The sequence below is a fragment of the Camellia sinensis genome, chromosome 5 (genome assembly GCF_055761805.1).
Source record: "Camellia sinensis isolate YWXY chromosome 5, ASM5576180v1, whole genome shotgun sequence".
NCBI classification, from domain to species: Eukaryota; Viridiplantae; Streptophyta; class Magnoliopsida; order Ericales; family Theaceae; genus Camellia; species Camellia sinensis.
Window position 1 is genome coordinate 177,553,921 of NC_138965.1, and position 25,174 is coordinate 177,579,094.

The 25,174-nt window shown below is 35.1% G+C and overlaps 2 pseudogenes; one reads left to right on the top strand and one right to left on the bottom strand.

Moving 5' to 3' along the window:
• Positions 1-18,993: 18,993 nt before the first annotated feature.
• On the top strand, positions 18,994-19,431 carry LOC145791886 (geraniol 8-hydroxylase pseudogene; annotated as a pseudogene).
• Positions 19,432-20,959: 1,528 nt separating this feature from the next.
• On the bottom strand, positions 20,960-22,659 carry LOC114283081 (methyl jasmonate esterase 1 pseudogene; annotated as a pseudogene).
• Positions 22,660-25,174: the final 2,515 nt, after the last annotated feature.

A 25,174-nucleotide genomic window follows, 5' to 3' on the forward strand; every position in this document is an offset into this window, starting at 1 on the left:
TCACACAAACAAGTCAAGCATAACATACAAGAAAACTCAAGGCTTAAGGCTAGCCAAGGAGCTTGTATTAAGGCCACATGAATCAAGCCCTAAAGAGCCAAGGACAACCAAAACAGTCCTAGATCATACCAAAAGGAGTCTAAAACATGCAATGGTCAAAGCTAAAACAAGCCAACATGAAGGGCATAAGGCATGATGCAAGTAAGGCCAACAAAGGGGATTGCACTACACCTATTACAACAAAACATGGCATGACTTAACCAATAAAAAACAGAGTTATGGCATGTCAAAATAAGCCCAAAAACCCACTGAGATGGCATCCCAAAAGCCTAAGTATGATGGCATGCACAATGACCCACTCTTAAGGCATAAAACACAAACCTCCCAATGCACGGAAAAGGTGACAAATGTGAGTGCAAGATCACACTATACGGACTGAAATATCATTTCAAATGATGCCAAATCATGAAAATGGTCTAAGCAATGCATGCTAATGACTTGGACACTCAAAGCCAACAAGCTAGATTGAACCAAGGCTATACAAAACAATGCATGCATGACCAAGACAATACAAATCAGAGCTAGAGCATGGTAAAACATGACTAAAAGCTTCTTTGAGTTGAGCCAAAACATGCGAGAATGATGATCCAAACACATGATGCATGTTAGAGCAATAGAGAGAATTACACTACAAGTGCATGGTGCATTTAAGAGGCTATTAAACCAACCTTAGACAGAGGTATAACATGGAAAAATAACACCAAATACTTGCTGAAATGGAGCCAAAACAAGCTAAGCAAACATGCCACTATTATGAGCCATTAATGCAAGCATACAAGACATACTCCAAAACCACCTCTTCACCACTGAAAATCCTCTAGATTTCAGTGGTGAGAAGGTCAAAACAAGATGGTTCCAAAGCTAAAAAATGAAGGCACAAAACAAGGCCAAACAAAGCCTAAGAGGGGGTTAGACAAACCCCAACACAAAAACAACCTTAAACAAACATCACAAGCATGAAAAATAAAAACTTATTTTAGTTTAGAGTTAAGCTTAAGACAACATGCAAGTAGGTCCAAAAGCTTAAGCCAAAATGGGGGATTAAAAGGTAGTTTACTCACCCTTGAAGAACACCTTCAAGAACACAACTCCATCACCTTTCTTGGATCAAAACCAACCCCAAAACACTAACACCAGCTCCTAAGCATCCCAACAACAAAAGGATGGTGTTTCACTAGGTGCTCTAGTGCAAATGTGTGAAGAAAATACACTTTAAGGCACAAACACACACAAATATGGAGAGAGAGAGATATATATATATATATATATAGAGAGAGATATATCACTTCTATATCAATTTTCAGAACCCCTGGAAAGGGAGGGGAGCTCCCTTCTTATAGAATTTCAATTCTCAAGCTTGTTGAACAAGCTTGAGTCTTGAGGCAATGTATGGAGGATGAGAATTGTGCATACCAACTGTCACAGCTGGCACAAAATATCTGCAAAAAGCAGATGGAAAGTTCTCGGCTAAAAAATATGGCCGATTGACCAAAAAGAGTGTCGATCGGCCAACACTAATGGCCGATAGCAAGAAGAGAAGTCCGACAAGCACAAGGCTTGGCCGATGGGTTGTAGGGATGGCCAACAAGCCACCCTCTTCCCTCAGAAGCAAAAACACAAGTGCTTGGTCCACAACCAAGCACAAAACTGACAAGTTGAGAGATCCTAAGGCAAGGCGCGCAGTCGAGACCTTCGGGCACTCGAAACGAACACGAGCATGGATGATCATCGAGTGTTCAAACGATGACGTCCAAGTCTTGAGGACGGTAAAAAATGGGGTGTCTACACAATGGCAAACTATTGGAGATACTCTTAGATTGAAAAATATTTAAAATTTACTAACTCTCAATAGTATTTTTCAAATAAATTATGATAAGAATGCATATACAATTTTTAAAATGATAAAAAGTGATATGTATTTCAAATAAATTTCAGTAATTCATTCATAACATACATTACTTAGATGGAAAAATATTTAAAATTAAATAATTTTCAATAGTATTTTTCAAATAAATTATGATAAGAATGCATATATAATTTTCAAGATTAAAAAAGTACTATGTATTTCAAATAAATTTCAGTAATTCATTCATAAGATATATTACTAAGATGAAAAAATATTTAAAATTTTCATACTCTTAGTATTTTTCAAATTTTGAATAATTTTAGGGTAACTAGAAATTTTGTTTTTTTCTATTAACTCTATTAAATAATAAATTTTGATAAGAATGTATTTATAATTTTCAAAATTATAAAGAGTAATTTGTATTTCAAACAAATTTCAGTAATTCATTCATAGGGTATTTGTAATGCAATAAATGTTACTTAGATGCAAAAATATTTAAAATTTGCTAAATCTCAATAGTATTTTTCAAATAAATTATGATGAGAATGCATTTATAATTTTCAAAATTATAAAAAGGAATATGTATTTCAAATAAATTTCAGTAATTCATTCATAAGATACATTACTTAGACGAAAAAAAAATACACACAATCATATTCAATGACAATCGAAAGGAGATTAGTTTTAATCCACTTAATTCTTATGCAATTTCTACAATAGTCATAACTATCATTCACCGATAGTCCAAAACAGATATTTCTAAATAGATATACAATCTCCAAAACAGAATAAACATTCCATTTTTTCATAGGTAAGAGATAACAATATCCAACTCCACCATTTATATAAACATCTATCCAATTTCACATTCTCCATACCAATTCCATTATTTATACAAAATAATCGTTTGAAACATTTTAGGGCAAAACTCCATTTTCTTCCAAATTCAATCCATGTGTCAAAATCAACAAATTTAACACAACAAATCCTCATATCTACACCCATAATTATTTTCAATACCTTCATTTGAAAACCCCTCTTTAGATTTTAAACCAAAACCCTTGGTTTGTTTAAAATCCTCCAAATCCCAACTTATTTACACAATCAACAAATAACTAAGCTTAAAATCATAGGAGAATGTAAAAAGTCCCGACCTAAAGGTTAGAAGACGAGCAAAGCAAGGAGAAAACTTCAAAGATGCCGAAATCGAATTTTGTTCGGATCAAAATAGAGCTCTTGAGATACTCTACCTTTTTTTTTGAAAGATACTAGGGTAGAGAAACCAATGGATCTAGGTGAAAAAGTAGAGATAATGTGAGTTCTAGAGAGAGAAGCTCAAGATCTAGGGTTTTGAAATGTTTTAGAGAGAGAAAGATATAAAAAAAAAGTAATGTAAAAAGTGGTTGTTACAAACTGATATACGCACAGTCTGCTTGAGTGTGAGAAGTGACCCTCGAGCGCCAGACACAATAAGTTGTTTCGCTCGAGCGCGAGAAGTGACGCTCGAGCGCAAAAAGCATACTCTTAGTAGTTTTGCAGACAACAGACCAATGGTTGAGCGTAAGAAAGGTCGCTTGAGTGCCCACCCACTCGAGCGTAAGAAACGCCGCTCGAGCGTAGAATACACTCTCCCAATAGTTTTGCAAACCTGCAAAAGTACTTAGAGTTCACAAAGTCCGCTCGAGCACAAGAAGTGCCGCTCAAGCGGAGGAGCAAAATTGTAGGCATTAAGAGCTTGGAAACTAAGCAGCTAACCTGTCCCAAACACAACCACAATAATCCCTTAGCCAAATTGAAGGAGATACAAGGGAAGCAAGGTGTGAACAACAATATGAAACCATGAAACCCATGTCCGGGATATAACGAGGGTCGGTTCAAAACCAGAATTCCTATAGAATAATTTTAGGGTAACGTTCTCGTATAAATACCATTTTTGTTTGTCATCATAATAATAAAAGGGTGATCATTGTTGGGTTTGGTCAAACCAAACCATTACTATAGTTCATGCATTTGGAATTAAACCAATTCAAATCATAGATACCTTAGAACAAAATTATATCGAACTAATAAAATGTTGTTCGGTTCAATTTGAAATTATGATTATTAAAACCTTATTATTATTTATAACATAATTATAAAATATTGCTTATAATCTACTAAAACATCGTACAATAACCCATTATTTTCAAATAAGAATGGTTTAAAACTAGTGTTATTATTTTACAATATCTATATATATATATATATCTAAATGATTTAATTCAGTTTTAAATTGAAACAGTAGTTATAAAATTGTAGATCGAACTATGAATTATAATTCACTTATTTTAATAAAAATTAAGATCGAATCATTCATCTACAAAATCAAACCAAATCGTAAAGTACAACCCACAAGTTGAGCTAAGCCAACCCACCTGAAAAAATTTGATGAGTGTATGTATCACATCGTACTTTTTCGGGTAAATTACAAACACACCCCCTGAGATTTACTTAAATTATAAATTACCCTTTGTAGTTCTAGAAATTACATTATGCTCCCTAAGGTTTCTAATTTCATAACAAATAGGTTCTTTTATTAATAAATCATCAAGTTAATTAACAGTTTTTAATAATATTAAAATTTTATTTCAATTAATAATTTAGATAATTTTATTATTGTATAGGTAAATAGTTAGAAATTTCACTTTTTCAATTAATTCTGTCAAATAAAAAATTCTGACAGGAAGGTATTTGTAATTTTTCAAACTATAGGGGGCAATTCGTATTTTAAGCAAACCTCAGAGTGTGCATTTTAAATTTACCCTACTTTTTTCATGCAACCGACATGATTGGTGAGAGGGTAATTTATATGCGAATTGGGCCGAGCCGAGTTGTTATGGGCCTCGGTGTGAAGGGTGAGTAAAAAGGCCAAAAAGTTACTCCGGTCTTGAATAGGTCTTAAATTTAGTCCGGTCTCAAGGCCAGAAGTTAGACCGGTTCAAAGGACTCTTGGTGATTACCTCGGTTGAAGGATGCTTTGAACGTATACCGGTCATGGCGCAGCTAAACTAGATCGGTCTATACCTTGGTAAAAAGATAGTTTGGTTTAGGGCTCTCTGTCTGTCAGCATCGGCCGAAGCAACTAGGCCGGTCAGACGAGTCACTTCAGCCTCCAGCTCAGCCGTCCTCACTTGTTCTTGTTTGAGCTCGGCGGTTTTGGCTTCGGCCTTTGCCAGGGCCTCCCTTGATGTTCTCCTGAGCTCCAACACCCGCTTGTGTGCAATGTGGTTCTTCTGAATGGCCTGCAATAGAATAGAAACTTTCCTTTTTAGCCGAGCTGAAAGTAGGAAGAATTAGAAAGGTACAAAAGCAAAAGAGAGTGCTACCTACCAGGATCATGGATTTTGTTGAAGACCGAATGGCATTCAGCTCGGTGTTTAGCTGATTATGGTGCTCCATGTCCTTTGAAAGGCATTTGGCAAGGTTGAAGGCCATTATGTGATCCTTCTCAGCAACCACCGAATCAGTTTCCTCAATATCTCGGTTCTGATAAGTGAGCTTCGGTGCCCACTTGGAGGTAGCTCGGTCAGATAGCTCTGGTTGCAGACTCGGTGGGTGGCTCGGTGGGAGGGTGGTTTCGTCTTCATCAACTAACCGTTGTTCGGTCTGGGTAGTCCGGGCACTTTTAGTTCGGCGTGATGAAGAAGGCTGTTGAGAAGGAAGGGCCACCATGGTCTCTTGAGTTTGGTTTGGTGGTGGTACCTCGGCCCTGTTTGTCTCGGTCAAGAAGGCCCTGACTCTGTTTCTCTTGGCCATTTCTTCTTCAGCGGTCAGTGGGATTAGTCTAATTTGTGGCAACGTTGGGTCCGGTTCGGGGGCCTCCTCTAGCAGAAAGTCGATCACTCTCGCTTTTCGGTGGCCGCTGTATCTGTATGTCGGTTCAAAACTTAACAGCTTGGCCCAACTCCGTTCTGGATACCGTAGTGCGGCGCGGAGAGTGCCTAGATTGGGGTAACTGTAAAGTGATTGAAGATGGGCTGAATCTGCGAAAAAAGACACTGTTAGCTCGACTGCAGAATAGGAAACCGAAATAAAACAAAGCAGACAAGGAAACCGAAGTAATTATACCAGGTGTTCCTTTTTTCCAATTAATACTTCGGCCAGGAATCTGGGCTTGGTGATCCTCAAAGTTCCCAGACACCCAGAAAAAATCGTCATCATTCAAGTCTTTATCCGGTGTGTTTTTTATTATTTTCTCACGTCGACGGCGTATTCTAAGATAGTACACCCAGCCGTCTTCCTTCGAACCTATGGAATACTAGTGGAAGATTTCGGCTAGACCGAGGTTGATGCCTGCTTGGCGGTTTAGTTTGGCTATACCCATTATTATACGGTAGGAGTTGGTGGAAAGCTGGGTTGGGCATAGTCTGGTTTGCCTAAGGAATTCACAAATTAGGGGTTGGACTGGAAATCTTAGCCTGGTTTCTATTATTGAAAGAAGGGTAAAGGGTACAAAGCCTTGGTTTCCCCAAGGTATAACATCTTTTTCGGCTAAGGTTAGGTGGACGTCGTCGGGTATATTGTAATCTTTTCAGAATTCGGCTAGACCGTCCGGAGTATTTACTAAAAATCTATACTTCCCCATTTATTTTATAAGTTATGAATAAATTAGATCGGTGGAAAATTGTGCTCAGTAGCTCGGCTGAGCGCTCAGAGTGCCTGGGCAACCTAAGTCTGCAAAGTGGAAAACAAAGGTGTTAAGCACAGATCGTTGGACCGTGCTACAAAGAAAAAAAGAAAATAAAATAAAAGACCTACTTCGGCTATGTAGGATGTTACAGGATCTATCTCGGTTCCAACAAGGTGATTGATATCTCGGTTGAGGGGAGGTTTTTTTAGATCGGTTGAGCTCCTAGGGGCAGCTTTCTGAGTTCGGTCTAAAAACTTAGAAAGCTGGTTTAGCCCCGAAGCCGTAGTTTGGTCGGAATTGAGGTTTTCCCAGTACACTGATTGTAGAATTAGTTCGGTTTCTTATCTTGGCTATGATAAAACAATAGGTTTGACTTATTGAAACTACTGGTACGAGTGTTAGTTCGGTTGTATAGTCTGGTCTCACTGGCATCAAACTACAAACAGTTTACTAGTTCGGTTATGTGTAATTTTGGATCAAAAGTAGTGTTCTATAGGTTATTTCATGAATACCTGAGGATTATACTAACGTAGTGTTTTCAAAAGAAGCAAAGCAAATGGAAAAAAAATGTGTTTCGCAAAAACACACAAAACAAAGTACGAAAACAAGGAAAGCAAGATAGAGGTGCAGTGCTTACCAGATGAAGAGACAAGAACTGGAGATGAGAGCAGCAGCAATGGAGTACACAAGCTCAGAGGTTGAAGAACAATGGAGGTTCAGAGAGAGAAGTTGAATAGTATGGTGAGTGATTTTGAAATGAAAAAGAGTTTGTGCTGGTGAAAGAGCTGGAGGCTGGAATTGTTCAAATATTTCGAAGTACGAGGGCGGCGTTACAGCTGTAGATGGCCAATAGCAACCTGCCACGTGTCGTTAGAATGGGAATCGATTCAGATACTGTGATTGAAGAGACATTTTGACCGGACAAGCGGAGCCCGGTGTGTAATTAGCTTAGCTGGGAAAGCTAAAAGGTTTCAGCTCGGCTGGAGAGGCTAAAAGATAGTTTAGCTCGGCTGATAAACAGGTAATCCCTATCATGCTATGCAGATGGAATTAAGGGGCAATTGAGAGGGTAATTTATATGCGAATTGGGTCGAGCTGGGTTGTTATGGGCCTCGGTGTGAAGGGTGAGTAAAAAGGCCAAAAAGTTACTCCAGTCTTGAATAGGTCTTAAATTTAGTCCGGTCTCAAGGCCAGAAGTTAGACCGGTCCGAAGGACTCTTGGTGATTACCTCGGTTGAAGGATGCTTTGAACGTATACCGGTCATGGCGCAGCTAAACTAGATCGGTCTATATCTTGGTAAAAAGATAGTTCGGTTTTGGGCATACCCTGGTAAGTGGAAGAGAAACAAAGGACAGAGAACCAAACTAATTATAGTTCGGCTGAGTAGGGCCGTGCTTACTTCGGTCGTATGGTAGTTCGGCCATGGTAAAGCCATCTCACTTGGTATGAGCAGTGAGGGGGGTGTTGAAGGATAAGCATTATCCTTTACGAGAATGAATCCTAGAAGGACTCTGCATGGAGGAGTAGAAGTCCTACTAGGATTGTGCCACACGAGACCTATAAAAGCTCACAAACATCACCTTTGGAGAGGTAACACAACTTTGATTATCGAATTCACAGAGCTTCTTGTCTACTTGTCTGTTTTTCTGACTTAGGCATCGGAGGGGTTTCCAGCACACACCCGCTGGCTAGCTCACGTTTGTGTTTTTAGGGAGTAAAGTGACGACGTTTGGAGGAGCGCAGACTTGATCAACAGGATTATACGAGAAGGTTTATTTCTTTCCCGTACAATTGGTTAGACACCAAAACTAATATGCTGGTCAGAAATCACCAAATAATTGATATACTATTAGTTAATTAGAGCATATCCATCTAAATTTTTAAAATTTGTTATGTCAAATATATTAAATATATTATTCTATTATTTTTAAAATTTGAATGCTTTTGTGTACCTTTAGTCTTCTTTTATTTGAAGGAAAAAGAAAAAGGAAAAGGAAATAAAAGAAAAGGTATAAAGGGGTGATGTCAAAAGCCATGTTAGCTTTTGGTACACGAAATGGAGTTCATTTGGTATATCAAAATAACGTTGTTAGATTGCTACATTGGATTTGACATATCAGGTAGAGGTTCTTTTAGATCTTCACTTTGGATTAGATATTCTACCACTAGACTGGCCCGTACGTCATCTCATTATCATGAGAAATTATTCAATATTTTTAGGTAATGTTCCATTTTATTTATTATTTGACATTGTGCATATTATCTTTTAAAACTCTAACATAAAAATAAATAAATAAATAAATAAAATTCATATAATTTAGACCAATAGCTATTATCAAAAACATTATCGCAAATTGCTCCAACAACGGTTAATAAAATTTCAATTATTCTTTGATATTTGCTTAACATGTCAAGTTGAATTTTCTATTTTCCCTAATTCCCATTGTTTGAAATTACTCAACTTTTTGTAATAAACTTTCTTCTATTTTACTTGGGGGAAAAATTGATCACACTAGTTGGAGAGGATGAGCACAAAGTGTAATAAACTCATAGGTAATTTGCAATCACAAACATAGTGAATTCTTGTCACGGTGATCAGTTAGAAGGGATTTCGATACTTAAGTCAATAGGATTCAAACTGAATATTAGTGTAAGTATGAACGCAAGCGATTATGTATTTATGTTCGGAGGTTGAATTCCTTTTATACCTTCTTAGTTTACTGTCAAGAATTTTGTGAAACCACTTATCCACATTGCTCTGCCCAACATGGGATCGTACCCCCTATCCAACAATTTTACAAGAAGTGAGAAACATTTTTCCATTTATGTGGACTTTCTCTTGACTTCGTCCACCCTTTGCTCAGACTTGTTCGTTCAAATTATACATTTGACTAGACATTTTATTGGATGATTGATTAGGCACTTGATTATACATCTTGCTTGGCCACTTCTTTCTAGTTGGGCCAAATAGTGTGATTGTGCAAAATTACTTCCCACATTTATACATTTTAATTTGAACTTAGTTTAAAAATAAAATAAGACTATATAAAGTAAAAAAGGTAATGAAAAAAATTGTTAAAAAATTGACTTTTTGCCTTGAACCAAAAGAAAACATTTGATCTATATTATGTCAAGTTTAGAGCAACTTTAATGGTAAATCCATAAAATGAATAATTAAAGTTATAATTTAACAATGAACAGTGTAAAATAGCTATAGGATAGCAATGTTGCTCCAATGGTTAAATTGTTATTTTTTAGCTTAACCAACTTTCCCTCCATATAATTGATTCAATTCAACTACCATCCTCCAACCACCCTTATTCAATTAATCCAATTGATGTTCTTTCAGGCCATCCATGATCTTGTTCTACACCGAGTACATGGTAAGGACACTACTTATCAAATCCAAATCAAAGTCTCACTCAACACCACCTTCCTAGCTATTAGCAACAACCAGGTTGGACAATAATGAAAGTAGAACAATTTATGGTTATATACATAGTTATGTGCCATGAAAAGTAAAGAAAGTGGAGAATTTCTTGTTTTATTACAAATGCATATGTATTGATGATGGGTTCTTGACATATGAGAATTATTGAGATTAGAAGTTATTGTTCAAAATTTTACTATAATTTTGAAATAATTAAAATGATGGAAGTGCACGAATTGTGGACGTGTTGTTATATATTGATAAATAGTAGCAAACTTTTGGTTATTTGTTGGAATGGCATTGAAAAGACAAAACGGATATTTTGATCATTATAGAACATTTGTTGAAGTATGTTGAAAGTGGAGAAACATGATGTAGTATAGATAATTGTTGCATTGGCTTCTCTAAAACCTTGCATGTCATGAATATTTGATTGGGAATTGGAACTTTCATTGAAAATGAAATATGGTGAAATGAAATCATGGAAATGTTTAAGAGGTAAATACGGTGGTAAGCCTGGATAGGAGATGTAGATGTAATTGGTTAAGTTGGCCTAAGTGTTAGGGTGAAAACCGAAAACACGCGCGGAGGAGGTACCATTTCCCTTCCGATTAGCAACCGAGAAAGTGGGATTTTTGGTAGTGCTTGATAAGCCTACTTACAGACACCAACCTAGGGATTACCTGAGTCGTATTTACTGCCCCATTAATTAAAATTGTAAATTTCAAAATTGTTGAGAATTCAAGTTATTGTCTAACATGGTGACTTTTAAAAAGGTGTATAAATGAAATTCCTCTCTAATTGGCATTGCATGGCATTTGCATTTAATGTTGGAAATCTTGCATAACTGTATATACTTTGTTAAGGACTCTTTATTGGGCTTTATGCTCACCTCTATAGGATTTTGGTGCAGGAAAAGATGTGGTGATCCTGCCGAGTTGAGGGCGTGGATATATTTGGTGAAGAATAAATGACTCTATTTTCGTTGAGAATTATTTGCTAGCCAAGGGGTTTAAATGTATGGGCTCGTGAAACCATTTTTGTGTAACCGGGCTCAAGCCTTGGAATGTGTAAGCCCTCAAGGGCATTTTAATTTATTTTTGGTAAATGGTGTTCTACATGCTATAGATTCATGTATCTCTATATCATTGAATGTATAATTCGCATGTGGAACTTTTGTAGAAACCTTGTTGATTAATGATGTAAAGGTTACAAAATCGCTATTCTTATTTAGTGGATGTTGGTTGATGTATCTAATTTATGTTGGATTATTTCGGGGCGTTACAAAACAAATCACAAAGATTCGATTTTCTTTTCCTTGTTTCTTACAACCTCAATGCATGAATACATTCATCACATTTCCATGCCTTAAACCCAAGGTTAAGGAAAATACTATCAATAATACTGCGGCAAGTTCTAAATCATGAGTTGGGTAGTTGGCTTGGCTGACTGACTTTTGAATGATCCTGTGCATATAGGACTTTGTGTTATTTTCCCTTTTGGTGTGAGTTATTAATGAATACAGATATGTGTTATTTGATGTGCCATGTAAGCACGGCTCTATAGACAATTTGTAAGTTTGCTTCCGTTTGACCCCTTAACTCTAATAGAATACGTTTTGTTCGGTTTGAGGCCGCAGGTAATCCCTTGATTACTAGCCGGTTATGACCTTAATCCATAGGGGCGGGTTTGGGTCATGACAAGAGGTAATTATAACTCTTTTGCAAATTGAAAAAGAACTTTAGGTAGAAGTTGAAAACCTTTGAATATTATAGTTGTTGTTGGGCTTAATGTCTCATAAGAATTGGATAATTGTATTACGTGTACTTAATACATATTGTCTAGATGTTCTGTCCTTGGTCATCGGTGGAGGATGACATTGTGATGTTAAAATGATTATGTGTATGTAGTATACTCGAGTTATTTATGCTTATTATACAAAGTGGTTGTTGGAAAATGTGCACGCGCTGAGAATATGAGGTACCAGTACCTTCCAACTAACGTTGGAGAACTTGGTCGTGCTAAGAATAAGAGGTACCAGTACCTTCCAGCTAGTGCCTGGAGAACTTGGCAGAGGTATCATTACCTTCCAGCCAGTTCCTGGAAAATTGGCATTTTGTTGTGAAAAGATGTATCGTTGGCGTACCGTGATTAAGGCAAGTAAAGTAGAGTTGTTTATTATTATTGTTTCAATGTGACTGTGATATGCCATGTGTTATGATGATTGTGGTTCCGGGAGATCGAGTTGTCCTAAAAGTTGAGTAGGTAGTGGCTGGGCATGTGTTGTTTTCATCTCTTGAGTTAAATAGTTATATGAACACGTGGGTAAATATTTCTTTACACAAAAAGAGTTGAACATGAGACAGCGGAGATGGTTAGAACTGATAAAAGATTATGGGTTGCAAATTTTGTACCATCCGGGGAAAGCTAACACCGTTGCTGATGCACTGAGTCGAAAATCAATTGGAAATTTGGCCTGTTTGCTCGCCGGACAGAAAGAACTGCTATGTGATCTTGAGAAATTTGAAGTTGAGATTGTTTTACGAGAACAATGTGGGACATTGGCCGCTATTTCTGCTCAACCGACACTTATTGAGGAGATTAAAGAGAAACAACACCAAGATGACTTTTTGAAAAAGATCATTGATGAACGGGAATCCAAACCAAGGCCGGACTTTAAATTTGAAAACAATGTATTGAAATTTTAGGGAAGGTTGTGTGTACCAAATGATTCTGAACTGAAAAAGTGTGTTTGTGGGAAGGCCACAATTCAGAACTTTCTATCCATTCGGGAAATACAAAAATGTACCAAGACCTGAAGCTTAACTTTTGGTGGTCGGGAATGAAGAAAGAAATTGCTGAATTTGTGTCAAAATGTCTACATTGACAACAAGTCAAGGCTTCTCTACATGGCTCCCCGCTCGAGCGGACACCATGTCTGCAAAAAATGCTGGGAGCACGAATTTCACGCTTGAGCGGCGGTTTCCCCGCTCGAGCGGACACCAAAATTCTAGATAACCTAGAATTGTTCTTGGGCTTCAATTTCGATGTTCAAAGGCTTTAACTCATGATTTTCGTCCCAAAAACATATAAACACATTAAATTGTATGAGAGTGTAAGGATATTACATCAAATTGTTCAAAATCATCATCTAATTCTCAAACAACTCTCATTTCTTCAATATGAACAAAACCCATATATTTCAAACTTCACATAAGCTCCATTCCTTCAAAAATCAAACATGGATGTAGGTTTTGGCTTCCAATTTGAGTTCAAATGGTACAATTAAGGTTTATGATCATGGAACTTAGGAAAACCATGCATGCATGTGAGATTTGGTGCCCAATTCCTCTCGTTCAACATGGCTCATGCATGAATATGCAAAACTCTAACAATCATGCACATGCATGCTCATATAAGCTCCCAATTCAACAAATTCAACTCAAATTATGTTCTTGATCACAAATAAACTTTGGACTTACAAAATTACAAATTCAAACTCATGAATTCAAGATCAATCACCTACCTAGCGGCTCAATTTTCCAATCAATAGCAAATTCTTGAGTATGGCTTCAAAATATCAAGCTTCAAGACCAAAACCTTGATTCTCTCCCCTCTCTCTCTCTAATTTCGGGTCTCTCCTTCTCTAGAGAGTTAAATCAACCAAGAATGAAATAAAATGGGGAATTGCACATATAATGGTCCCATATATAAACCCACTAAGTCTCATTAATTTAATGTTACATATTTGAGCACTTAGCATTAATTTAATCCAGTTAATTTGATCCGAATCAATTTTCAATTAAATTTCACCATAGGCTCTAAAAATTATGCCAATCACAATGGCGTAGTCAATTTCGGTTTCTGTGGCCGATAAGGCCTTCAATTTAATTTTCAAAGCAGATAGTCAAACAGATATTCCTACGATGAACAGATAGAAATTCAAAACCATATATATCTATACAAATGGCACTCAAAATCATATCAAACACATAATCATATGCATAAGGAGGATCAATTAGCATAATACAGAATAGAGTTATCACAATGGGAATACTGTATACATGACATGTAGTTAATTACTCTGGTATTACCGTTACTACCATGAACTTGTTTGATTAAGAGAATGATTGCTTTTGTGTTATTGCACTTCAAAACTAATGGGACTTGTTGACGATAGACTGGTTTGATTATAAACTCTGGCTATCTAGAAGTATATGTAATCAGTATGACTGCTTTTGTATCGACACGTAGTGCGATCGAATCTGTGGAAACTGAGGCTGATGAACAGTATAGGAATGATTACTTCGGAATTCTGTTTACTGCTATGGGGTTAATGTACGAAATCGCCTTGTATTTCTGCTATACTTTGAATGACCTGAACTAACTGAAATAGATTAGTGAATTGAAAACCAAATTGAACAAAGACCGGATGAATGACTCAGAAATGAATAAATCAACTCTCTGTAACGTAACGAGGGAAATTACTTATGAAAATGGAAACAGTGTGAATTTATGATGTCCGATAAGTGCTTGATATAAATAATGTGCATAATAACTTAGTGAAGTTGTGTTCAACGGTACTTACCTTCTGTGTGACGAAATAAATTTTGTTTTCTGAAATGCTATATGCTGTATACTGAATGACTGTCCAATCTCTAATATGTATTCGTGTGACTCCTGGTACTATATGATATCTGTTGGCTGTTACTCGGTATCGGAGGTTCCTTTATGGAACTTATATCTGTCTACACTCTGTTACCCGTACCGGAGGCCCCGTCATGGGGGCTCAGCTTATCTGTTCTCTGTTCTCAAATTCGGAGGTTCCTTTATGGAACTGGTTATTCATAACCATCATGTGTCTGTATCTGTTCTGTATCTGCTATGTTTGCATCTGTTCTGTATCTGCTCAGTTAGTACTAATAAATGCACCACATATGTTTAAGCAAGACTCGTGACATCTATGTATGATCTGGACAAGAATATGAATATGAACATGTATCTGAATCTGTTCCTGACTAAAATCTGAATGTGTATAAGACTACATTTTGATACGAACCCTAATCTCGATATCTGATTTATGAGTCTGTTTTTGTACAAGCTAAGGTTGAGATTGGGTCATGAGCGTATTTATGAATTTGGTTATGCTTCTGTTTTATAAAGAGTTAAGGTTACATTTTTGATGGGTATCATTTCTTTTGGCATATGTTAACTCAAGTTTGGAGGACCAAACTTTTTAAGGTGGGGAGACTGTAATAACCCCGACCCGTAATTAGCTACTAATCGGTAATTAAGGATGCTATTTGAGTGGATCAAATGAATTATGGGATTAATATGCAATTTGCATGATAATTGGCCTTCTATCTGTTACTTATAAAAATATCTGTCTGGAATTTCGCTTTAATATGGAAATTGAAAGCCTTATCGGCATTCGAAACCGAAATTGACTACACCGATATGTTATTAGGAATTTTTAGAACCATATGGTGAATTTTATTAAAAAGTGATTCAGTCTGATTAATTAAGTTGCGTTTGGTTGGCCAAATGTTTTAATTAATGTATTATAGCATCATAGGTTTAAATAGGAGCCCTTTAGCTCATTTTGAGCTCATCTTTTCATTCCCTTAGTGGAAAAATCTGAGATTTGTATATTGGAGAGAGAGGGAGAGAGAGAGAGGGAGAGACTCCATTCTAGAGTGAGGGAAGAAGAAATTAAAGGTGGAAGTTGAAGGCTTTGCTTGAGTTCATCAATTTTGTGCATGAATCTAGTTAATTCAAGACTATAGGTATGAATTCAACCCCTCATTTAAGAATCTAAGTTATTAACATGAAGATTATGAGTTTAAATGTGTATATTGAGCTTAGAAGGAAGATTTGAGTTGCAATTCATGCATGCATGCACATTTTCTTTCAAATTGAGCATGATTTCCAAGAATTCTCTCTTGCATGTTTGAAATTCATCTTCATTAACAGGAATCATCAAGTTTCAAGTTGTTTTGTGGCATTTGATCATGTTTTGAGAAGCTCAAGATCAAGAAAATCCTTGCATGTTATGTTCATGAGCATTCATCATGTTTTAAGTTGAAATTGTGAGTTTTTGACAAACTCTTGGGCCATGATTTCATGAAATAATTCTTAGTTCATCATGCTTTACAAGTTTACTATCTTATCTCAAGTTTTGGGGCCCAAGAGAGGTGTTTTGGATGGCTAAATTCGAGTTTTGAGCTTGAAGGTGCAATCTGGAAATTCCAAAAATTGCATCTACGCTCGAGCGAGGGAGTTCACGCTCGAGCGACCACTCTGAGTGCGTGCACTCCGCTCAAGCGACCAAAAGTCCACTCGAGCGTGAATTGCAAGCTCCTAGAAGTTTCATATCTTTTACAGGTCGCTCGAGCGAAGTAATGTGCGCTCGAGCGACTAGTCACATTTTACAAGTCCGCTCGAGCGAGGAAAGCTACGCTCGAGTGAGGACCTTATTTTCTGAAATTTTACCAAGTGTTCCAAGGCATGTTTTGGCATCCTCGTTGCATCTTAGGCATTCCTAAGCCTTAATTAAGCCATAGTAATGAGGTTATGGATTAGAAACATACTAAGAAAAGAATGTACTAAGTTAAGAGAATGCAAGTGTGTGTGTGTGTTAGGCAATGTGAAAGAAAGAATAAGAACCAATGTAATGAAAGCTAAGCCTTGATGGCCACTTGAATGTGTAATGATAAGACATGCTTGTGTTATGTATTTTGTGACTGTAGGTCAAGACTCGAGGATTGATTGACCGCTTACTGGAACCACTGTGAGTAACGTTATCATAAAGATACGTTTATATGAATTATGTTCCAAATGAAATGTGATAAGCTATGTTTTCTGAAATGATATCTGTTTTTGTGAACGAATATTCCGTATTTGAAATTTATTATGGCATCCATAGATAGTCCCAAGTCATGGGGGATGGCATGAAAATGCGAGTCCATGACATTCATGTGTTTACGAGATCTCGTTAGCCACTTCATTGTGGTGATATGTGTTTAATCGATATCCAGAACTGATTACTCTAGTCGGAAGACGTTCTGTGATGTGTTCTATGGGATGTACCATTATTATGTTCTGATACAACAATGATTATGCTATGATCTGTTTTGTACTTATGACATGTTCGGATTTCGTTCACTAACCCCTTTACCTTAATGTTATTCACTAGGCTTTAGCTCATTGTTTATATACATATGTATATAGGTGAGCATTCTGGAGTTCGAGCCCGAAGGCTTTTGTCTGGAACTGTGTTCTGTTGTCAGCCAACCATTGCGCCTCACGTGGAGGTTTCGGATGTGTCACTTGTCATGAGTTTCAGTTACTTGTGTATTTGACTAGTTATATCGTTGGCTGAACTTAAGATACTTTGATGTGTGTGGGTATAATGTATGATTGACTTCTGAATATGTATATAAAGTTTTAAATACTTTGTTTATATAAGTCAGCACAGCTCATTGGACAACTATATTTATGTATTTGCTTCCGCTAGCCCCTTAATTTTGTTAATCTGTTCAGAGGCCTTCGGTAATCCAAGGATTACTTGCCGGTTACGATGCTAAACCTACAGGGACGGGTTTGGGTCGTGACAACCCAAGTCGTGGACATGCCTTAGTCGCACAGACAGGACTAAAGAAGCCCCCTTGGGCTTGGTACTAAGGCACAACATGGCTAATAGCAGGCTTAGTTGTGGTCTTCGCCTTGGGAAGCTGGGGAGTTTGTGGTTAGGTGGCTAAGGGTGGAGGCTTCGCCAAGGTGAACACGAACATAGCTGATAGCAGGTTAATGAAGTCCTAAGAATGCATGTACTAACTAAATAGAACTAAGAAGGCAAATGCAGCAATAAGGTTTACCACTGCAAGTGCATTTGCTGAGGTTTGGGCTAACAGGGCAAGTGCAACGGCAAACACTCCCGCCGCAACTGCACTTTGCTGAGGTTCAAAAGAGAGTTGTAGCGCCAAACACTCCCATCGCAACTACACTTGCTGAGGCTTAAAAAGGTAGCTGCGGAGGCAAACAAATAGTACACGGCACATGCACAGGAACATGTGGCACCTTTAGCTTGGTAGCTCAAAGCAGAATATTCTATGTGATCCTTAGGGACACCTGTCTTCTCTCTATTTGGCCACTTGGTGTCCTCTTGGTACCAAGAAAAAGACTATAAACATGACTCATTTCCCAAGGTCCAAGAAGAAGAATTTTGGAAACTTGGGGAAGATTTTGCCCATTTGTGCACTGACATTCATTTCTGTTTGAGTTTCCTGCTTCACCCTCACCTAGCTACTCACTCTCCAATCATTCCACCATTGTTGGACTATTAACATAGTTTTGCCTCTTTAATCATCTTCCTAATCTCGAACCCCCTACAATATTTTATCTCTTTATGATATTTTAATATTTATGTTTTTAATTGGGTCAATTTTGACTCTTTATTTTAAATTTTATATCAATTTAATCCAATTAATAATATTATTTATGTTTTTTTGAAGAAAATTATCACTAAATTTTTTGAGATTAATTCACTAAATTGAATAAGTTCATAATTTTGTCCTTAAAAATATGACATATAACATTTATATGCATATTTTCTACATAAAAAAAAATGTTAAGAGTTGGAATTAATTAGATTAAATTGAGACAAAGTGATAAATTCACAATCAAAATCGAGTTAATTGAAATTACAAAGACTAAAATGACACAAGAACCAAAATACAGGGACTACCATCATAATTTGCTTTACTTTTATTACATTGAATTTGAATTGAGTAATTATTTAGTCTGACTTGGTACAAAAATTGTGCTACAGGATTTATTTATAGCAGGGATAGACACAACTTTAAATACATTAGAGTGGGCAATGACAGAGCTTTTACACAATCCAGAGACTCTAAAGAAAGCTTGAACAAATAGTTGGCAAAGGCAAACCAATATCAGAATCGGATATTACACGCCTACCTTACTTGATGGCAATTGTTAAGGAAACCTTCAGGATGCACCCAGTAGTTTCCTTCTTAATTCCTCGTAAAGTTGACTCAGACGAGCAAGTCTGTGGCTACACAATCCCAAAATGGTCACAAGTGCTAGTAAACGTCTGGGCTATTGGTCATGAGCAAAGCATTTGGCCGAACCCCACCTCATTCATGCCGAAGAGGTTCTTAGACTCGGACATTGATGTCCGAGGCTGCAATTTTGAGTTAATTCCATATGGTGCAGGTCGAAGAATATGTCCCGGGCTACCATTGGCGACAAGGATGATTTCAGCGATGTTGGGTTCACTCTTAAATTCGCTTGATTGGAAGCTTGATGGTGGGATTAAACAGGAGGACTTGGATATGGAGGAGAAGTTTGTCATGATCTTACAGAAGGCTCAACCTCTTTTTGTTGTTCCAGTCCAGGGTTGACAATGTGCATTTTTTTTCTCTTCTTTTTTGGTTCTTCAATTCGTGTGCGGCAATAAGAATGGTTCTAGTGGTGTTGGGTTTTCTCATAAACTTATTTGATTGGAAGAGTGAAGGTGGGATTGAACTAGAGAACTTGCACATGGAGGAGAAGTTTAGCATTGCACATTACAGAAGAAGGAGCCAACCTCTTCTTGTTATCCCAACCCAGGGTTGACATTATGTTTTTTTCTCTGTTTCGGTACCTCAATTGGTGTGTGTGGCAATGGTCCTGGTGATGTTGGGTTTGTGTGGCAGTATGGTTTCCTTTTGTGCTTGAGTAAATGCTGGAAAAACTTTGTCGTAATTAGTATGGTAAGGTGCTTATGTATATCATTGTAAACTACATTTAAAGTGCCTCCCACTCAACTTTTATTTCTACTTTATCTGTTTTATTAAGTTGGATTTATTTCTTTATGTTCATTTCAACAAAAAAGAACATTTTTCATAAGAAATATTTTTTTGATTTACAAATTGGAGATTAATATATTAATGATTGCATTAGTTTTGATGTTAGTGATGATGATGGTTACGGTGTATGGAGTGGTGAGGTGGTTGAGACTTTCAATTCCTTTCACATTTTTTGAACTAGTCAATTAAAAATAATTGATGGTGTTTGGCAAGTTGGTTTGTGGCTAAAATAGCCATAAAAGACAAAATAGGCTACTTTAGCCACAACAAACAAAACATCACATCTAACCCATAATCATTATACTCTTCTCTAAAAAAAAAAAAAAAGCTAAAAAAGCCTTCACAAACCAAGCTTTTTAACCCAGGCTAAAATAGTCAAAAAAGTCAAAAAGCCAAAAAGTCAACCCACTCCCCAAACGGAGGCTTAAATGCATCTTTAACAAATTGGCAAACTAGCAAGAACAAATGAGATGATCTTACTCACTGCGACGTTTTTGCACGCATCTTACTTTAATGATATTTGCTGTAATATACTCTGTATTTCACTTTTCATCAATATAATCTTTTTTTTTTACTAATAAAAAAAATTGAAAATAATTTTACAATCTCAGTGATGCACACAGCCTAATCATCATATAAACCAACTACTGTTACTTCTTTTTTCAATTTTGGTGGACTTCAACAAATTTTTTTTTTAAAAATAATTTTTTGATTTTCAATTTTTTCATAGTTTTAAAAAGCTGTTAGGTAATTGTTACAAAAATTATTTTTTGGTTAAGAAAAAAAGTTCTTTAAGAATTTTTCCAAAGTTTTGCTTTTTGATAAAAAGAAAATTACCATATTACAATCATTAATACAGTATAAGTAAAGGGACACAATGAAGTTTTTAAAAATATTAATAACGAAGTCATTTTTTAGCTGCTAACATTCTCAAATTTATTATTTTTTAATGAAAAAGTTGTTTTTAAATTATAACTAAACAAACCGATAGACTTTTTAACTTTTGACTATTTTAATTAAAAAAAATGTTTATTTAGAGATTACCAAATAGAGCTTAATCTATTAAAACACTCAAGTAAAATCAATGATATTTCTGAGAAATCTCCTGCAAACAGAGGCAAAGCTCCTTGGGTTTTGATAGGATGATCATGTGGTTAGCATTTGCAATGGACTTGACTTCATCAGGTGGGCTGTTCTGAATAATCCATCTCTGGAATTCGGGTTTCATAAGTTGGTCTTCTTCGCACACTATGTAAACCCGACTCACCGACCCGTATCCCGCTTCTGTTAGAAGCGATTCCTTGGCCACGTCATCAAAGAACATCCCGTTGGGCCTCACTAACGTCTTCGCTAATTCCAGGTCCTGCATGAATCCCAACCCAATTAGGCCCAAATCTCATTATTATAAGAAAATTTTACATTTGAGATGACCATTTTCTTCTTATCAAATTAAAAAAATCATAATAATAATTTTAAGAAATTTATTTATATTTATCGTTATTCAATTAAAACAATTGAATAACCTAATTAGGAAAATAGTATAAATGCATTTGTTTTAACCAAAGGTTAGGTCTTTAATTCAATTCACCTTTTCCATTTTGCCATATAATCAAATAAGACCACTTACTCCCTTCTATTCCTTTTTTTTTTTTTTAGTTTATATACATTTCATTGATTCTTGTGGTTGTTTATATCAATAAAAGTAATTGTATGAACTAATAAAAATAAAAGGGACAAAGAACAGTGCATAAAAATAGGCATATAATTTAGATTCGGGTAAATTACAAATACACTCCTTGAGATTTGCTTAAAATATAGATTACTCCCTGTAATTTAGAAAATTATAAATACCTCCTTGTTAGTATTTTTTATTTAACAGAATTAACTAAAAAAATGAAATTCATAATTGCTCTCCTATACAATAATAAAATTACCTAAATTACTAATTGAAACATATTTCTAACATTATTAAAGGCTGTTAATTGATTTAATGATTTATTAATAAAATTGGCGATTTGTTGTGAAATTATAAATCTCAGCGGGTGAAATGTAATTTCTAAAACCACATGGGGTGATTCATATTTTAATCAAATCTCAGGGAGTGTATTTGTAATTTACACATTTGGATTTAATCTACATTAGATGCGGATTAAATTGGGCGTAATTTTTTTTTAACAAAAAGAAAATGATTCTCACATGTATTTATTAATTTGAGTTGTATATTCTGCGTGTTTAGTATAAAAATATATATATTTGAGAAAATGGTTTTTTATATAACCTTTTCACTTTGTTTCATATGAAAACTATGTGAAAGTCATTTTATTTTAACTTTTAAAGAAATTTCATCTAAAATAATATGCTATGGTTTTTTTTTTATCACCTTCTTACAAAAATACAAAATACCCATTAAAATGGTTTAGTTACAAAAATAACACTTAAACTCTTTTTGGGTGCAGTTTTATGTGAAACTTTTTTAATAATGTTATAAATTAAAAATTTAAACACAGAAAAATATCAAAAAAATAATATATTGTGTAGATTCACTTTAGGTGTAGGGTCCACTACAGGAGAGCAGAATTTGTGCAAAATAATCTAATTCAGTTACGTCTGCATTAATTTTTGGATTTTATAACTTTAATTACTCGACAGCATTAAATTGCCTTAAACACTGACCTCTGTTTGCCAATGTTGATAGACATTGGTGGCCATGTACTCTGGACCAAAGATTACTGATGTCGGTGGATTTTCTGGGCCTTGATCGAATGAAAATCGGCAATCCATAGTAGAGTGTAATGAGCTCCTCTTAAAGAACTATATAATCCATAAACAAAAGCAATAAATAATTACTATTTTGAAATGAAAATTGTATAGAAAATGATATGTAAACCTATTTTTTAAATTTATTTTTTTTTAAAAGTGGATTTAACTTTTGAGTTAGAATAGCAATTTAGTGTAAAAACCAATTAACTAACATTTAGTTTTGGAAAAATTATCTTGTCTTTCAAGAATTCTAATTAGACTGTGTGCCCTTCCAATTATATTGGTTGTTTTATATAATATATAGGGAAAAAAATAAGAAATAATGGATCTATAACTAATAGAATTGTAAGAACATATCATGTAAAATATGAGGCAGACCTATCTAATAAATTTTTATTTTTTATTTTTTTAATTTTTGAGTTCGAAATGGGTTCTCTCTAGCTGGGCGTGCTGTTGTTGAGTTTGGTGGCTCTACCTTGATAATATCAATTACTAGCTTAAGAGAACTACTTGAGCAAAATATCTAGTTAAAAAATTAAGATGATTAGATATTATCTAATTCTTAGAATTATCTTAATTTTTTTATATAGATAGTATATTCAGTAAATGTTATAAGATGAATGATTCGAAATTAACAAAATTGATTTCCAAATAGGCCCAACAAACTAAGACCTAACAACACAATACCTAACTGGAGTAAATGTATTTCTTTTTAACCTCCGTTTGTTTCAACATAAAATTTTTTAACACTAGAAATTATTTTTTCATGTAATTAATTATGCACATAATTTTTCTTTTTAAATTTTGGCTATCAAGTTGACACTTGAAACATAAAATTTTAAGGAAAACAATCTGTAAAGATCAATCACATAAGAGTTCTCTTCCCAAATGGGAATATCAGCGTTTTGGGAAGGTTGACGTTTTGGGAAGGTACTGAAAAACGCCGGCTTTTTGTTTATTTGCCAAAACGGCACATTGTATGGAAAAAGCCAAAAAGTTGAAAAAGAAAGAATTATGGTCAGCCACCCCGTGAGCTTTTGTTTCTTCTTTTTCTTCTCTCTCTCTCTCTCAAAGGCAAGAAGTCCATTTACTGATAATGGTGTCTGATTGGCACTGATGCTGATAAAAGGCTAAAAGACATAAGAAAAACAAAAAAGCTTCACATGAAAAGATAGGTTCTGTTTCATCAAAATTCTTTACTTTATAAAATTTTTTGTGTATATTATTTAAATTTTTTTTAGATTAATTTGATAATCGTATCATGTTTAAATAATAAAAAAATTAATATTATTATAATATATATGTTACTTAAGTGGTAAGAGTCTTCTTACTTAAATCCAAAGTCTTCGGTTCAAATCTTGTGCACCTGTATAGCATGTGGCATTTTGTTCTATTAGCTATTTAATTTATTTATTTTTAATCTTTATTGACAATTTTAGCCAAAACCAAACATTCCATACATTTTAAAACTTTTTTTTTTTTTTTTTTTTACATTTTAATCTTTTAGATCTACTTACTTATTTAAATACAGTTAACAAGTGCAAAATTTGTGAAAAATATTTTAAAAATTCACTAATACAAAAAAATAAAAATAAAAATACAAAATTCAATACATTTTCATATTTTTTTTTATAGTTATTGAATTTTGTTTATATTTCTTCACAACATTTTATTTTTTAGTTGTATTCAAATTATGTGGATCTGAAATGTAAAAATAAAAAAAATAATAAAATATTTAAAAGGTTTACTAAACATAAATAAATTGTTTTTTAAAATTTTAAACTAAATAGAGTGCATTTTCCAAATTTAAGGAGGGACAACTAAAGGACTTACTACCCAAGATGGTCGCAGAGTTAAAGGAGAGGCAACCAGAGGGCTTGCCACCTAAGAGGTTGCATAGTCGAATCCCACAAAGGCCAAATATCTCGGTCGTTAATTTTAGGGTCCTGAAATTAGTAGAGGTGCAAATAAATTTGTTCGAGCACACGTTTATCAAAAAAATATCAAAAAATATTAAAATATAAATAATGATCAATAAAAAAAAGAAAAGAGAAACTGCACTTCAGTGTACAACTCAGTGGTAAACTTTATCAAATTTGATAATTAAAGTTATAATTTTTTTTTTCATAAATTTATAAATGTTTTGTCAAAACCCCATCCCTCACTGTGGTTGGCCGTCCTTGGCAACTCCCATGCTGATTGTGATTCTATATATTGGTCTATGAACAAGATTTCATTGTGTGATAAGACTCCTAGGAAGTTTATCCTAATTTAACTGGGAGTCCAGGATTAGCATTGAGCCAGAGTCTATTAAAGCTAACCTTCTATTGGGATTACGTCAGGGTCGGTTATAAAAGTAAGGCACCCTCATGGGTCTAAGGTCGTTCGGGCGCAATCTATTCTGTCGGTGTACTCTAGCTGAGTACCTGTTTGGTAGTATGATCAGAAATCAACACACCCACTTTTTATCTTAACTAATCAATCAAACTAATTTAACTTATTTTTAAAAGAAAAATACTATAAACGTAAATAAAAA